Source organism: Homarus americanus, unplaced genomic scaffold (genome assembly GCF_018991925.1).
Source record: "Homarus americanus isolate GMGI-L3 unplaced genomic scaffold, GMGI_Hamer_2.0 scaffold27231, whole genome shotgun sequence".
Lineage (NCBI taxonomy): Eukaryota > Metazoa > Arthropoda > Malacostraca > Decapoda > Nephropidae > Homarus > Homarus americanus.
In genome coordinates, this window is record NW_024718545.1 from 1,238,640 (window position 1) to 1,257,177 (window position 18,538).

Below are 18,538 nucleotides of genomic sequence, written 5' to 3' on the forward strand. Positions count from 1 at the left end.
AGTGAGAACAAAATATAGGGATATTCTCACTCAATATTCACTCTTATTCATCTCCATACTGAAAGAAATAAGTTTTCCGAATTACTTAAGTTCCACAGTAGGTTGTTTGAGAGTGAATTCATGTATATCACCACTGGAAGGAATTAAGATTAGTTTGACTGATAATGTGTTTAAAAAAAGACTGTACGCGGCTTAGATGATTCATAGATAGAGGAATCTTTAACTTTGTCAGCTGAATGGTGTTAGTGTTTTTTTGAATAGTAGTACAGTCAGAGAGAGAGAGACAGACAGACATAGAGACAGATGGCGTGGAAGTGCAGCACCCCTTTAGGATACACACACACACACACACCAGCAAATGCATTTTTCAAAACCTTCAAGAATCCAAATGTTAAGACGAATTCCTGACACGACTCAGACAATAATTCAAAACACAACATATTGAGGGAAACATTCTTCGCTGTTCAATCATCCCGATCACGTTCCTCTGGTTTTACATTCATCTGACGTCAAAGTACAGGACAGTGATATTAACTTTACCTCAGTGATAGACAAGGTTTAGGTTAGGTTAGGTTAGGATAGGTTAGGATAGGTTAGGTTAGGTTAGGTTAAGTTAGGTTAGGTTAGGTTAGTAAGCCTTGTCTTTCTGGACATTAAAATTCATAATTCTGGTAATTCTCTTAATGTCTTTGTAAAATATCAAGACAACACTCATTCCTGCGCTGTTTTCATTTTTTATAGTTGTTTAGTTTAAAAGTAAGTTCATTGAGACATTAAGAACACATTCAACATTGTGTGGAGGGAGGGGTGTGTGGAGGGAGGGGTGTGTGGAGGGAGGGGTGTGTGGAGGTGTGTGGAGGGAGGGGTGTGGATGTGAGGGGTGTGTGTGTGGAGGGAGGTGTGTGAGGAGGGGTGTGTGGAGGGAGGGGTGTATGGAAGGAAGGGTGTGTGGATGGAGGGGTGTGTGGAGGGAGGGGTGTGTGGAGGGAGAGGTGTGTGGAGGGAAGGGTGTGTGGAGGGAGGGGTGTGTGGAGGGAGTTGTAATCGTCAAGTCGTCTATTACTCCATTAATATACTAGCAAGATAAGGAGACAATATCACCCGTTTATCTTCAGAATCAATTATATCTTGTTTGTCTTTATATAGAAAAATTATATGATTGAAATACATGTTATCACGTTTCCTTACTGAATATATTTGTGAGAGTAAATTACAATATTTCGTCATCTGTAATTGTCTCTAATACTTTAATGTCATTTTCTATATCAGGTTTAAAATATTTCCACTGTGAGTCTTATTATGAGGCGATATACTAATAATGTACCATGACAGCATTGATGAGTATAATTTATTCATAAAATTAAATATTCTGTTTAGAAACTTGGGTGATGCAGTGCACTCAACCAAACATTTCATTGGTTTATGGTCAGCCACGGAGGAAGAGACTATTATATCACGTAACCACATGCAGACACTGACAGATATCATGTGTCTGTTTGCACCACTTTTTCGTAAGTTGGGTGATTTTTTTTATTATTTTTTTTTACGGGGATTAGCCCACCCAGGCACAGGTCACTGACCCACATCGGGGCCTATGGGGCGAAAATATAATAATAATAATAATAATAATAATAATAATAATAATAATAATAATAATAATAATAATAATAATAATAATAATAATAATAATAATAATAATAATAATAATAACAATAATAATTAATAAAAAATTCATAAAACATTAAATAATAATAATAATGATAATAGCCATAAGTAAATACATAAAAAAGATATCAATAGTGAGAAATTATATATGTATGTTTTGTTGTCACAGGAAGAGAAATAAATGAGACCCTGAAATTGTGTGTAAATGGGGCAGAAAGTCAGGTCAGCAACTTGGGACTTGGTCACAATTTTCATGGTGCCATATGGCAGCAGGGTCTACCATTATGCCGAATAAAACGTCATTTTAATAACACGAAAAAAATTCAATTCATAATCTGGTAATAACTTTTCGTGCTGTCTGACAAAAACATAACCTAGTGTTTCAAAACAACCGTCAAACTGTCCACAGCATCTGTTTTCCCTTCCTGGATAACCTGTCCAAATGTCATGTTAACTTCAAGTCCGTCCTCCCAGGCAACCATATAACATACCTGAGGGCATATTGTTCCCGCTCAATAACCGGTATGGAAAGTTAGAGCGTACAGGTGTACTGAGTTCCCAAGGTTTCTTAAGTCTGGTGAAGGGGGACCTGCTGGCCTGTACCCCAGCACCTTGTACACCTTCCAGTGCCTCAAGCTAGGGATCCCAGAAGTCAGTCTTTCTAGATTTTATTGAAAGCAAATTGTAAATAGGATTTCCAGCTTACAGAAATCCTAGCTCCTGCTGACAGGTCTTCCAGGCAATTTTGACAATCATAGCTGTTATAGAGACGGTGGATAGGATTCCTAGCTCCCAGCACATCAAGTTGTAGTTGTAGTCTGATACTTCTAGGTGCTCCCAGCTTCTAGTGCAGATGCCTATTACTACGGTGACACAGTGAACAGGTGTTTCAAAACCAAGTGTAACTGGAGGGGTCAGGCAGGCAGGTGTTTCCAGCTCCTGTATACAGCTGGTACTGAAGTGAATCAGCCCAGCCAGCCTCTGACATTTCTCCTTGAAGCTGCTGTTCTGTCTCCTCCACGCCCGTCCCCCGAGAACTCTCTGACATGGTGATGTGTAGAGGGAGTGTTGTGAGAGAGAGATGTTGTGTGTAGGAAGTGATAATATGGAGGGAGTGATGTTTAGAGGGAGTGATATGTATAGGGGGTATGTATGGAGGGAGTGATGTGAAGGAGTGATGTGTACAGGGAGTGAGAGATACTGGGACTAGTGTTATGATGTTGTTGAGGGATTTTCGTGTGGAGGAAGGAATATATCGGGGAAGTGACACAGAGATAATGGGAAACAGTATTTAATGTCATTATATCGTCTACTGGTTACATGACCTCGTGAACTTTACAGCACAATAACCTGGGGTTGAGGATATGTCGGGTAGGCAAGATCATTAAACTAATCCAATTGAACGTGTAGGATTCACCACCACCTGACGATGTTATTCTGATTTCAATGGAGTTTCATGCACTGATTAGTTTCGTTACCGCCTTAATGGTGTACAAGATAATGAGATGAAAAGGAAAGTGTAATATTTCACCCCCAAAATAGTAATTATTTGTTACTGAATGTGTCATTATTAAGCGAATGAAAGACTATCTGGATACATTTCACGTTATTTAGGTTTTGTTGAATTTTGCATTTTAATAGCTGGTACAACTCGGAGACTTGGTTATATTCTTGTCTTGTTTATATTATTCCATCAGTTAGGTAGAGAAGTATACATGTTGACGCTACTCCACCCGGCCACACTAATACATTATTTTACTGCTTAATATACTGTACATACCTTCAGTCGGACAACACTCAGGTCTATAATCACGTTGTTGTGTCGTAATGGTTCATTCTTTATTACACAGGAAGTAGTCTCACCTGGTATTATTTTCTGTGAACAGGTGTAATACGCCAGGTGTGTGACAGGTGTTGGAACAAGTGGGAGTGTGGTGTGTATGTTATGAGGACTGTCGTGAGGTGAGGTGTGACTAGTTTATGCTATATTTAATGTTCTTAGCCATCATTCAGTAATGTTTCTTCCTGACTAACAACTGAGAACTCTTTAGCTCTGAGTCTGTATAAAGTATTGAGAACCTGACAGATTTTTTTTTTTTTTTTTTTTGCTTTAGAAAGGAAGTATTACAATATTTTCTCTCTCTTTAATCTCATATCCGTAGTTAACATTCTACCGTGAATGGTTGAGAGATCTTGCCACGATATAAGCTCATGTCTGAAGGCAAAACTTAATGGTAAACAAATTCTAGGACAGAAATTCTTGGTAAACACGTCTTCTACTTTCCCAAACTGTTAAATTTGTAAAGAAAGCTTGCAACCACAGTAATGGCGTCATATGTTGGGTACAGGGCACAGCAACGACAGCTTAATAGAGGAAATACAGCGATTTGCAGTAAGGTTCCGCATCCTAATGCTGTTACTTTGTGTACTAGTACTGAGAGGAGAAAGGGCCTAGGAACATGTAGGCATTGAAATGTATTTTGGTGAATATCACTTAACGTTCACAGGACACGTAATGGTTCTACGAGAGATGTTCAGGTTGTTAGCAGAACAGGCGTGGCTGGGAGTCTTGAGGCAGTTACACGTGTGATTAAATAAAATGACTTGATTTATATGGAGAATGTTGGAACCATTTTGATATCCTGACACTTCTTAATCCAGCCACTCGTTTCTGTTTCTAGAGTGACCGTATCCTGAGGGTAACAGTAGTAAACTGTCTTGTATTCAGGTTATTATGAAAATATCTTAATTTCATATTTGGCTCAATTTACATATTTTATACAGCATTATCCAGTCACTGTGAGAAGATATAAAAGTTTAATATCTGATTAAGTCAAGTTGAAAGTTCTCTTACCTACCAGTGCCAATCATAGGAGTAGTGTGAAGTAACTCCCAAGATAACTTCATCTTACCAGCCGTGACAGTGTGTAATGACGAGTTCCAGTATGTCATCTCTGGCCATATTGTTCATCTAATTACTTTTGACTTAGCACCCATGTTCGGTCAGTGAACTGCATCATATCAGTGAATTGTTCTGATATAACACTTTAATAACTTAGGTGATAATATTCTGCATTTGTGTTCTTGGGATGATCACGAGGCCATCTTGATTCCTTTACTGTTTACATTGCTGTGTAAAGTAATATTTTTCAGTGGATCATCTCCATTAATACCTTCATTATGGGGACGCCATTTTTAATATCTGGTATAATAAACTGGGGTGCTTAAACTTCAGGTATTCTTTAGTACACAGCAAAATGACGTGGGATTGACATGTTGTTTAAAAAAAAAAAAGAAGATAATTGGATAATTTCGTAAAACAGATATTTTCATTTCCACGGGTATTTTAATGGAGTATTTTTGGTCAGTAATTTAAGAAAAAAAAACATTGTATTCCCAGATCAGGATAAAACAGTCTTTTCTAGCGGGCTACAACACAGTATTTTAATCTCATAATTTTTATAGTTAATTAGTGGAATGTGAAGAAGAAAAAATTTACCCTGTGAGGCTCAGATTCTTAGATCAAGGGAAGAATTCCGTCATGGGAGATATTATTTCCCGAGCCGCCACAGCTGGGCCTCGGGGCCTGGGGTCGACGCAAGCACTGGTTAATTAGGTTCCCGGCTGGCGTAATAACACCCGCCCCTGGGACCAGCTTCTGAGTCATCGTCCGCCGCTCGCCAAACTATTTTTTTTCTTTTATTTACCAGTGTTTTGTTTTTCATCTTGATTTTTACCGTAGGCCTGTTAGAAACTTCTTGTTAATACTGGAGACGACTCACAAGATCATAAGAAGTTAATGAAGGTTGAAAAATACTGATAGACATTTAGATGACAGTAGAAAATTAAATTTAAGTTGACATTTAGATAGAGGTAGAAAGTTAAACATGTAGATAATTAGAGGTAAATATTAATTAAAGTCGCTGATATGATGAGGATAGTGAATTGATTAAAAGTAGACACAGCTACTGAATATAAACAACGAAGGTTAATGAATCCAGTAATTCTTAAAGAGGCAGAAAGTCTGATACAGAGAGACTGATTTATGCTGAAGGTTTGAGTGCCTCGTGTACAGCTGTGGTACTCGTGAGAATCTGTGTGTTATGAGACTACCATAATGTGTTCTGCTGTTGGGGCTCCCTGCGTCGTAGTGGGCAGCTTAAGGGTATACAATTAATACAAGATATACTATAGACAATAAGAATAGGAATTATGATATAAAAATATTACTGTACAAGGTGTCTACAAACTAATCAAACAAATTATGTGTTCTATATATAATAATATTTGTATACCATATTTATGTGCACTATATTGTGTGAAATATTATATATATATATATATATATATATATATATATATATATATATATATATATATATATATATAATATTATCTACGTCATAAGTGGTCAGCGTGTATAGTAAGGTGATCTTTATATGCTGGAGCACATTTGAAGTGTTGATCCGTCAAGTCACTTGTAGAAAATATTATATGAAATACATCTCTTTAAAGAAATGATCTTATAGTTTGGTTGTTTTACCCGGAGAAGAAAACTTGAGCTTTCCATTTCCTGGACTCAATCACAGAAATCACAGGTTGCTGCGTGGCTTTCCTCTCCTCTTTGATCATTACACACGTTGTTACACACCTGCCAACAGCACACCGTGCGGGGATCACTCCACTTTACGGATTTGGAAAACATGTCAGTCATGAGTGCCACTAACAGAGGGCAACTTGTCTGTACATCACTATTGGAAATAAATGTTGTAAGAAATAAATGTTGGAAATAAATTTTGTAATGGTATTAATGATTTAATTTTGACAACATATGAGGCGTTGAGGGCGAGTAGTGGACAGACGACAGGGAGGGAAAATAACGCCAGAAAAAGCTGTAAAAGTTTAACAATTTTGAAATAAGTATAATGGTACGATAAAGGCTGCTCAATCCACCGTTTTACTTGAGGTGTTCTCTACCGGCTCATCTTTGATGCCTGTGTACCTGTGGATGTCTGACGTACACTCTCATATACACACAAAGATAAACTCATTATACATAGGCCTAAGTATATACAAATCGCAAATATAATCATTCTTACAAAAATCGCACACACACACACACACACACACACACACACACACACACACACACACACACAACAAAACAAAACAAACAAACACGCACACACGCGCGAGTGCTCAGAGCCGCAATGTCTTGGAAATATTTTCCTTTGGGTGGTGATGGTCCAGCGCTGATACTGTAGACCTTGTCAACCGAGGAGGAGGAGGAGGGAGTGGGGGTAGTGAGAAGCAGCAGGAACAGGGAGAAGTGAGAGGCAGGAGTGAGAGAGAAGTGAGAGGCAGGAGTGAGAGAGAAGTGAGAGGCAGGAGTGAGAGAGAAGTGAGAGGCAGGAAGTATTTCTCAAAACACAGCGACAGGGATTCTTAGAAACAGGTACTGGAGAAAGAATAAAAGATGGATGGATAAACAGAGAGAGACAAAGAACTTAATGAATGAAGGTAGATAGAGAGAATAGGTAAAAAAAAATTGGATTGATATAAAAATGAAATAAAAAAATAAAAAAATAAAATCAGGGAGTAAAAGAGAAGACATGGCGACGCAATAGAAAGGAAAAATATAATAAAGATATAGATGAAAGAGAATGATAATAGCGAGACCAAAATAAATGACGCCTTGAAGATGAAATGGGCAAGAGTGACAAAAATGTGAAGAGATAGAAGAAATTTGTAAAGGAGGAGGTAGAGAGAAAGAAAGATTAAAGAAAGGGTAGAAGAGAGGACTTACGAAAAACATGGAATAAGAGAAGGAGAATATAATATCAGAGTAACGAGACAATTAGGAATAAAGATGTTAAAGAAGGGGAGAAAATGAAGAAATATTACTAAAGAATGACAAAAAATTTAATTAAAGGGAGTAACACTAAAGACATAATTTGATAAAGGAGAAACAGAAAGACAGGAGGAGAAAGAAGAATAAAAAAATGAAAAAGACAAGAAAAAAGAAAGAAGAGAGAATCAGAAAGAAAGAGAAAGAGAAAGGGGGAGAATAACTAGTATCAGGTTTTTTATATGAAGCGGTGGAAGAGCAGAATAGGGAATAAGGGGAAGAAGGAAGAAATGGAAGGGAGAGAAGCAAAAAAACAGAGGAAAGGGGAGGGGGGTGAATGTGTGATTGGAAAAGAAATATGAAAGAACAAAATAGAGAACAAAATGAATGACAAAAACTTACAAGAGAATGTTAGTGGAAATAGAGTTAGTGAAAAGAAGATTGGAGAGAGAGAGAGAGAGAGAGAGAGAGCGAGAGAGAGAGAGAGACCCCCGGTTTACTGACCTTAAACTGTTACAATGTTGTTATCATTTCTCCCCTCAGCCTCACATCCTTCACCCCACATAGTGCTCTCTCTCTCTCTCTCTCTCTCTCTCTCTCTCTCTCTCTCTCTCTCTCTCTCTCTCTCTGGGGACACTAGGTTAGGTTAGGTTAGGTTAGGTTTGCTTAGATTGTACTAGCTTAAGTTAGGTTGGATTAACTTTACGGTGTTCAATTATCAGGTGGATTAAGCTGGGGTATAATCTTCATATGATCCGTCTTATCTTGTATCCCAGTAAAGCGCCAGAGGGTCTTAAAACGTCCGTAAATATAACACTAAACTGTTTTATATGACAACACAGTAGCGAAAAGATTTAAAACCACAGTGAATAAATTCTTCATTGTTGTTCATCCCATGGGTAAGATCAACGTTAAAAAGAACGATAAATAAATTGAATAAGAAAAAATTGATTCATCTCCACGCCATTAATGAATAAAACTGTCACCAAAGAAAAAGATTATTGCTGGTATGAAAATAATAATACTGGCAGTGGGGAAATATCTGCATCACATCCACGGAAATTAATTTTAGATATTACAACGTCGCTAAATCTCCATCACTCTCATTTTTAATTACATACAGAGTAGGTTGTGAGTTCAGAAGAAAAAAGTTGTTGCTTTTTTGGACCTAGAGTGAAGCGAAATATTTATTCTAGGATACGTCTTTTATGCTTTGATAATTTTTCCTACAGGTAAACGTAATTATGGTAAATATCAGGTGAATTGGTCGTCTGTGTCTGTTCTGTGACTTGGTGAGAGTGTCCGGGTGGGTGGTGAAGTGTGTGTGTAGGTATGTGTGTGTGTGTGTGTGTGTAGGTGTGTGTGTGTGTGAGTGTATGTGTGTGTGTGTGTGATACTAACCTAACCTAACCTAACCTACGCATTCCCTCGGTTTTTAACACACAAAAATATTTCATCGTTGACTCTCTCAGTACTGCGGTGGGTGATTCTTCTGGGTGATGTATCGAGGACATGAAAACTTTGTGGCAGGTCTGAGTGTCGCATAATTCATTTGTTCGTGCAATTTCAGGGTTCGTGAACATTAGCGAAACACCATAGCGTGATCGATGAGTCCGTCTTAAGCTTTATTAGTGTGTGTGTGTGTGCGTGTGTGTTTGGTTTTGTCATGAGAGGTGGATATAATGGCTTTGAAGTTTTTCGTTTTAATTCAGTTTGTACATATATTTTTTTTTTGGGGGGGGGAGGGGTAGTTTTGTTTTTTGATCAAGTGGTATATCTTTCAAATGTTTTTATTTATTAATTTATATCAATTATTTTTCAGTTTTCGACTTATCAATGTATAAATGCGTATATTTTATTATGGTTAATAATTACTGCTGTACCTGTATGTGATTTTTTTTTTAATTTGGTTTATATTCCCTAATGTAGTTTACTGAGAAGAGTAAGGATACTTGATTTCACTCACTCACACACACACACACACACACACACACACACACACACACACTCACTCACACACACACACTCACACACACCGCGCGCGCATGTGATAGTCAAGGATTTTATGGTGGTGTACCCAGTTTGCCGGGAGGAAAATTTAGAGAGGTGTTGAGGAAGATCTATGCATATTATCACAGCCCTATACGATCCTATATATCTTCACATGTACTGTGGCGGCCTGTGTACGGACACAAAGTCGATAGCTTATGTCTTCAGTGCTCTCTTAAGATAACTATATCACCATTTGATGTTTTAGGGATTGTCTTCAATTAAAGTGATAATATATAATGATAACGGTGAATGTTGGTTGGTAATGTGGATTCTGCACGCTGTATGTAAGACCATTTCTGAGACACAGGTGTCAGGCTGATCTCTTATAATTATATTCTCGAGTTGTTGAGTTGTTTACCAAGAGACAACAGAATCACCGTCAACGTTGGATAATTACAGTTTAGATTTTAATATCAAATATATGAATGATGAAATAATAAAAAGGCGTTCCTAAGCATTGTAAGTAAATCAACAACTTGTTTGGTTAGATTTAAAATAATTTAAGATGAAAAGCCAGACATAATGATTATGCTCGTCTTAAAAGTATTGTACCAGCATCAGCGAGGGTCCAACACATGTTTTTCCCGACACTGATGTTCGCCCTCTCGCCTGTCTGGCCGTGGCTGCTCGGCTTCGTGCCTCAAGAACCCCAGCGATCGTTACTATACAAGAGGAAGCCGCTTCTTGTCCGTGAAAATCGCGATTTTTCCTCGTCTTCCATAAAGCCAGACGTCAACAGTTTCCTCGCCGCCTTGAACACAAAACCATGTTCCGCGAATTCAGTAAATATTGCGGTTTTGTGTGTACCGAGTCACGCTGGTGTCTTCGAGTCGTCGTGGACATGGACAGTTGTTTCTTAATGTGCAACAATTTGTAAGAACATAAATACATAAGTTGATGTAAATTGTGTTTGTTATTTGCGTAAATTAATGTAAACTGCTTTTATTAAATGTAAAATATATGATAAAAAGTGATTCCAATATTTATCATCTGCTGGGGATATGGTTGTGATCCTGCCTACCGGTTTACGTTTTGAGGAGACCGAGGAAACTTTGTAAGCAGGTAAAGTCCAGGTAAAAGCCTTGTTTTCCATATATTGTGGGTGATTTGTCTAGGGACGTCTCGTAGTTTACCTTGGAGAGATATGTTTAAAGGTGCTCTCTCTCTCTCTCTCTCTCTCTCTCTCTCTCTCTCTCTCTCTCTCTCTCTCTCTCTCTCTAGTCTTGCCATTCTTCCTCCTCCCATCAGTCACCAACCTCGTCCATCTCCCTCAATCTTTCTCCTTCCTTGAAAAAGACACACACACACACACACACACACACACACACACACACACACACACACACACACACACACACACACACACACACACACACACACACACACACACACACATTCCCTTACTCCCGTTTCCCCATCTCCTCCCTCACAGACCTCACGACACGCGCCTGATGCTACGTGTCACCTCCGTCCCATTTAGCATGACACGTGTCCGGCCTCAGGTAGACTCATCGATTCGGACGAGAAAACGCTATGCTGTTATCTAAATTCGCGAACACACACACACACACACTCACACACACACACACACACACATATACACACACACACACACACACACACACACACACACACACACACACACACACACACACACACACACAAAGGTATATATATTTTGTATAACAGGGAAAGGCCTCCATCTTCGTCTTAGCCTCAGAACATTGGATATTCGGAATTATTTTTCCTTGACCACTATGTGATATATTTTTTTTACCTCACCGGCGCTAATAATTTATTCTAGAATAAGATTTGAATGGTGAAAATTCCACAAAATCTCCTGGTGTAGAAACTGTTTTATCCTCTCTGTATGCCTGTACTGAAGTCACCTGCCCCGGAATCATTGTATTACCTCAGGTGTTTGGGGGTATCTGGTCCTCGTTAAACAGAACTATATTATAGTTAAAAGTCTGTGTAGTTGTTGTTGATCTCTTCTCTGGTTATCGACAGCACCCTGGAGAGCAGCGCCAAAAGGATGGTAGGTGGTGGCTAGGATGGAGAAGATGGTGTAATCCCACGTCAGGTGTGTGTCGTCCCTTCAGGATTATCTGGTGACCACGTCTGGGGGAGCTGGGCCGAGGCATCAGACCTGAGGAGGAGTCTTGGGTTCTTTTTCTTCACGACTCTGGGCTGTACAAGGTCCTCTCTTGATGATTTTATCGACTTGGTTGTGTCGTTGTGTCGTCGTCGCCTCTCGCCAGAACCACTACATCTAAAGTTGGGGATTATACTGTCCAGGCGTCACAGTGTTCAGGCGAGTCTTTGTTTCCAGCAAGGGACGCCAGGGTGAGACCAGGGTGTGTTATGGTCCATGTCGTAATATAATTCAAATATCTTGTATACACATTTACACCCAGACAAACATCGGACATAAACATACTAAAGATACAAGTGGTGTCATGTTTATCTACATCTTCAGGGAGGGAGAGTGTGACCATCATAATGTTAGTTTTGTTGTTTCTTTGTTCACTATGCTCCCTTGGCTCACCTCCTGGCTTATAGTAATCCACCTCTGAGAACATAACATAATTGTTAAACTCACTAAACTGTTCTTCAAACATTGTAAAATTTACCCCAATGGGAAATATTATGTTCAGGAGTTTGTTATGGGGATGTTGGCCAAGATACTTATTGACAAATTACCTGTCAATAGAAAATGTTTGATGACTCGTCTGTATCGAGGCCAAGATGTACAAATTTAAATACTATTCTTCCCGCAGTAGATAACTTCATTCCTTTATTTAAATTTGCACTTGAAACTGAGGTTGATCACAGAGAAATTCATTCATTCAAATTCATTATCTATCTGAAGGTAATAAAAGTTTGTTCATTTGTCCTCTGTATTGATTCTCATTACAGGTGAGTTAAACAGTCTATATTCTTACCTATGGTCCTGGTTTATCTAATTTACCGTGAAGCTCCCCTATAAACCCCCTATCGTTGTATACAGGACAGCGAATGGGTATAACACGTTTAGCCTCACCGCTGATGCATGACAAACACCAAAAATTCTCGCAAAACTAATATTTACAAAAAGTTTCTGGTTTGTAAACAAATAACACGGAAAAATAATTATTTCTACATCACTCCAGTGTAACATTTTATTCCGCTCACACCATTACCTAATGACATTATACCATTTAGTGTAGACGAATTGTTAAAAATATTATTGTAGTGTTTTAATTATTGTAAGGTATTGTTAGCAAGACTTACCTCTAAATGGCCGCTTACCCTGACACTGAGAGAATGATAAACATTATTCTAAATCACCAACTGGAAATGATGTAAAATTGTACATTAGGTAACTCTTTGGTTAAGTTAAACAACTATTTTTTATGATAACAATAATAATAATAATAATAATAATAATAATAATAATAATAATAATAATAATAATAATAATAATAATAATAACACTAATAATAATACCACTATTACTATTATTAATATTTTATTATTATTATTATTATTATTAGATTATTATTATTATTAGATTATTATTATTATTATTATTATTATTATTATTTATATTATAATTTTTATTATTATTATTATTATTATTATTATTATTATTATTATTATTATTAGTTGTAGTAGCATATTGTTACTGTCAGAACTGTTAGGTTATCCTACGAAAGGACTTTTAATATACCATGACAATTCAGATTTTTTATTTTACACACACACACACACACACACGTTCTTATCAGTCATCCTCTTTAATGAAAAAAGCAATAGTTACGAAAACACTGTACTGTCAGGTGATAAAGACTGTCATCAGTTATGTGTACTTTACGACACTTGATACGTAAGGTGCTTAAGGTTTACTGCAGGCAATAACTCATTAACCTGGATTGATGTTTGTTTCCGTTTAGTGTTGAGTCCACAGCACTAAGTGATTCACGGTACAGCACTTCATGATTCACGGCACAGTACTCTATGATTCACGGCACAGTACTCTATGATTCACGGCACAGTACTCTATGATTCACGGCACAGTACTCTATGATTCACGGCACAGTACTCTATGATTCACGGCACAGTACTCTATGATTCACGGCACAGTACCCCCTATGATTCATGAGCTCTATTTCTTCTAGTGCTGAGGTTGGAGCAGTGTGTGATTCTCTAAGGGGAGGGGGTGGAGGGGAGGGAAGGGGGGTACAGTATAGGAGAGAAATGGAAAACTATTGAACAGAAAGTGACACGACTAATTTCTTTTTTTATTAGCGTTTGTTCGAGGTAGAGAGCCATAACACCGTCACCTTTCCCACGTGGAGCGAGGCAGGTGATCACGGGTCGTATTGGATGCTTTGTAATTTAATCAGTCCACAATTGAAACATCAGTGCATAGAAAATAATTACTACGGCGCAAAATCTGACATGAGGCGAATAATGAAGGGTGACGCTTAATGTGCACGGGGAATGCTTCGTCGCTCCTGACCGTTTTTATTTTTATTTTTTTTATTTACTTTCTTTTTTTTTACGGGGAATAGCCCACCCGGGCACAGGTCATCGACCCACAACGGGGCCTTGGGGGACAAGAGTAAAAAGAAATTAAAAATAGAAGAAAAAAAGACTATATTAATCTACACCACGAAGATGCCGGAAAACCAACTTTTTGAAGTGCGACAGATTGTATGACTATGGAAACACAGAAGGCAGAGCATTCCACTGTTTGGCTGTGTGAGGAAAGAAGCATGTACTATAACGGGTTAGTCTAGTGTGACCGACATCCACAGAGAAACGGTGGGCACCGCGGGCAAGACGAGTGTTTCGAGCCCACGGCCTTGCCGGCGGTACACAGAATGCCAGATCCACTGAACATTGCCCGTTGAAGTACCTGTAAAAGAGAGAGGAATTTTATATTATCCCCAAGCTGAGATATTTTAAACCACACCAAAGGACGTTGTTGTTACTTTGATAATACATCGATTAGAAATGCTTTATCATATCCACCGATTTGTGGTATGTAACTTTGAGACTCCGGAGGCAAAATTCTCTAGGTACGTACAGTAATTTTTGTTTCTCTTGATTGTGGCTGTTAGAGCAGATGTGGTTAAGATGCAGTCGAAATTGCATAAAGACTTAACCATAGATAATTGTGTCCCTGTATCCATAGTTAAGAGGATTACTGATGAATTTAACGAGTCAGTTTCCGCTAAGTCAGGTAGTGGGAGAGCATATCGTCCTCTCCACTGAACAGCTGTTGTGGGAGAAACATGAAGTCGGTCATCGTTCATTTACTCTCGTGTATATAAATTATAGTTTATGTATTTGCCGGAGCTTAAACACAATCCTCGTGTATAAAGGAATATCATGGGGAACTCAGACAGTCAACAGTTAGGTGAATGTGTACAAGAGAGATCAGTACATCTGACTTGAAACAATTTTAATATTGTGGACATTATTTATCTTTTCATATACTGTACATATACAGACGGACACACACACACACATACGGCTTCTACACAATATATAGTAGACTAAAGCCGTATGCGGCAGCAACTTGGCCGGCCATTTCCATTATCACACACAAGGCACTGATGATACCCAGGGCTAAGGAGATGGGCGATAAAGCCCCCACCGGGAGACGTTAAAAGCACGCCCACACCAAACACTCAGCCAGTCCCAATGATAAACTTAAGGACATACAACCGCACATAAAGACCCACATAAAGGCGGCTCAAGAGCACCCGTAAACCCGCTTCAATAAAGTCAGCCCCCGCCCAACACACACAGCTCCCCGGACAACTTGTGTGTGGCTCCCGCAAACTTTTATCTCAGTGATATTTGGAAATGTTATATAAAAGAATCTGTAAAGGGGACTGAAATGTTTCGGTCCACATTTTGGCAAAAGGTGTTTCTGATAAGGATGTTTATCCTGCCACAGCCTGGAGAGTGAGCTGCCTGGCCTCCTCCACCCCTGGTGTGTGTGTGTGTGTGTGTGTGTGTGTGTGTGTGTGTGTGTGTGTGTGTGTGTGTGTGTGTGTAAAGCCAAGACGATAAAAAAATTTGGTTGTATATATGTATAAATAATCATACATTGTTTTTAAATCCCGCCATTACGATTTCTTGTCATATTGTAAATCATCAATAAATATTAGACGTGAATTCTCTCAAAATTCCTCGGTCAATATGTACAATATTACCAAACTGCCTTTAACGCAATATTTGCTAAGAGGCAAAAATCCCTCACTTTATCAGGCGAGTATTTTTCTCCCCCTTAAAGCCCTGCATACGGTCTTGACGACTCCCATAAGATATATCGTTTCAGTAAAATTTATAGTCATGATAACACCGAAATCTCTCTTCCCCTAAAGACTTCCGCACACTTAACTTTACTCCCACGAGGCTGAGCTTGGCACCGTCCCTATACTGCAGCTTGTCATCATCATCCACTACTACTGCTACTACTATCACCACTACTATTACTACATAAAACTTCTCTATCACCGCAAATACTTAGAATTTAAGTAATAGGATGTGAATCTTTGCCTTCATAGCTTGTGATATTCGTCCTCAACTTTCCTTATATTCAACCTCAAAATATAATGTTTCTTTCCTTTGCTCTCATACCGGGAGTAACATTTCCCTGTATCATTAATCCTCTCAGAGCTTTAATGATTGAAATTGCCAAAGCAGCAAAGATTGGCTCAGAGTTTGGAATATATTTGACATGAATTGGTCTATCAATCCACGTCACTTGATGCTGCGTCTATCTTAATGTCTATTAATCGTTGCTGATCGACCCGGATGTTAGCGTTTATTCAATACAGAGTGAAAGATGGGGCTATGGTATATAAAAGGTGGTATTTTGTTTAGTAAATATTGAAGGTTTAATGTAACTCTTTATCAACACACACACACACACACGTATATAAATATCAAAACATGATCATCGACGTTTTGTAAATCGAATAATATATATTTTTTCATAACCCTTCATAGACAAGGACCAAACCACGAGGTAGGGAGCCGCGTCACTTTGTCATGTTCCTCCTGCTTTTAAGTTGCCTTTGGTGGGTAGAGTGCCAGTCCCTGCCTGTGATACATACTGCCGTCAGATGTATGTCAGTGGATGCTAAAAGGACAATTTATAACCACTATTAGTTATATAAACCTTTGATACCCGGTATTTTTTTTATATCATAGAATATATTTAGTTATTAGTTAAGAAGCAGTTATTGGTGTCTCAAGAGTGCTTATAAATGAAATGTTGTGTGTGGTTCCCGCAGAGTTGATGTCCGGGTGATGCTTTACCTATTGTGAGGCTGGTGGCGGGCGGTGCTGTGCGGGAGGGATCCTGTAGCCAATATTTCATGGGTTTATTTCACTGGTTATTGTATGTCACTTCATCTTGTAGCTTACGTTTCTCTCTCTCTCTCTCTCTCTCTCTCTCTCTCTCTCTCTCTCTCTCTCTCTCTCTCTCTCTCTCTCTCTCTCTCTCTCTCTCTCTCTGTATTAAGACTTAGATAAATTAATTTGTACCTACGGATATATCTGGCCTTTAGTGATGGTGAAGTTCAGTAGGCAGGTAGTGTGATAGGTAGGTAGGTAGTTTGATGTGTGGGTAGGTAATTAGGTAGGTTGGCAGGTAAGAGAGAACGTGTGTGATCAGGTAAATGGATAATTTTACTGATAAGGAGAAGAAAAAATATTCATAGATGAGTAAAATCACCAGAAAAAATATACCGGGTTAAGGATGGCTATCAGAGTAACAACATTTATACTGTAAAAACTGATCAATTTATTTTGAAAAAGAAGAAATCATACGCTGATCGGTTCACTGTTATTTAGTCCATGAGTAGAACATGAACCTTGAACCGTAAAGATGAACTTGTCAACAGTGAACTTGAACTTGACTCAACTTTTAGTAACTTGTTAACTTTTTTTTCATTAATATCTGAAATAATGTCAAACGTAACCAAAGTTGTTGCTTGTCTATAAATAAAAATATCGTTGTTGTTTCGTGTCAATCGAGTATCACATCAGTATACTTTGAAAGGAAAATCAAAGAAAGTTTTACCTTTATTTTATCATCTCCTTTTAACATATAAGCCGCTTGGAGACCCGGAAAGTGTTCGTTATTAAATCTATTGGTCAAGGCCAGACTCCGAAGATTTTTTAACCAGGATGTTGTGAGCCGTTGGAAGCTGTTTGATGAAGGAAAAAAGTACAGAAATTAGACTTTAATCAGCAGACGAGAGACGTACACAGGCTACACACGATGGCCATTATCACATTGTATATAACCTAGAACAAAAATTAAGGACAGATGTAGACGAACGCTGTATATATTGTAGCACATAATTATTCATGAGACAACACGGACGTGATGGACAAAGTATATTTATTTTTCCCTCTAACTTGGGAACTTATATCACCCAGAGAGATTAAATTCACCAGTTAATGTTGTAAAATTTGCAAAAAAAATAAAAGAAAAACAGGAAAACAAGCCATGAACATTAGAAATTGGGTAGAATACAACAGAAAATGGGAGGACAATTAAGACAATGGAGGAAAAGAAAGAGTCAAGCGGTCCTTAAATCAAAGAAAACGGGTAGAAAATTAATGAACACGGAGCGAAAGGCAAAAGAAAACCGTGTGGAAAGCGCTGACCTAGTTTGATGGAGTTGGATGATTACCCCTTATTATCTCAGCCACTAATCATTTGCTTCTTCTGCTTGAAAATCGTGTTGCGTTCACCTGCGACTGATTGAAGCCTCGATCAAAAGCCCGGAAACTGAAGGGGGGAGGGGGGAGGGGGCGCTTTCGAGTAAATTTTCCATCATCCACGCCACATTAAGCGTAAGAGATGACTCAATTTAATATGGATTATTAGGCAGTCAAAACTAAATTCACCTCTATGTCTTCTTTATGCACTGAAATAGACACACGCCAATAGGGAAT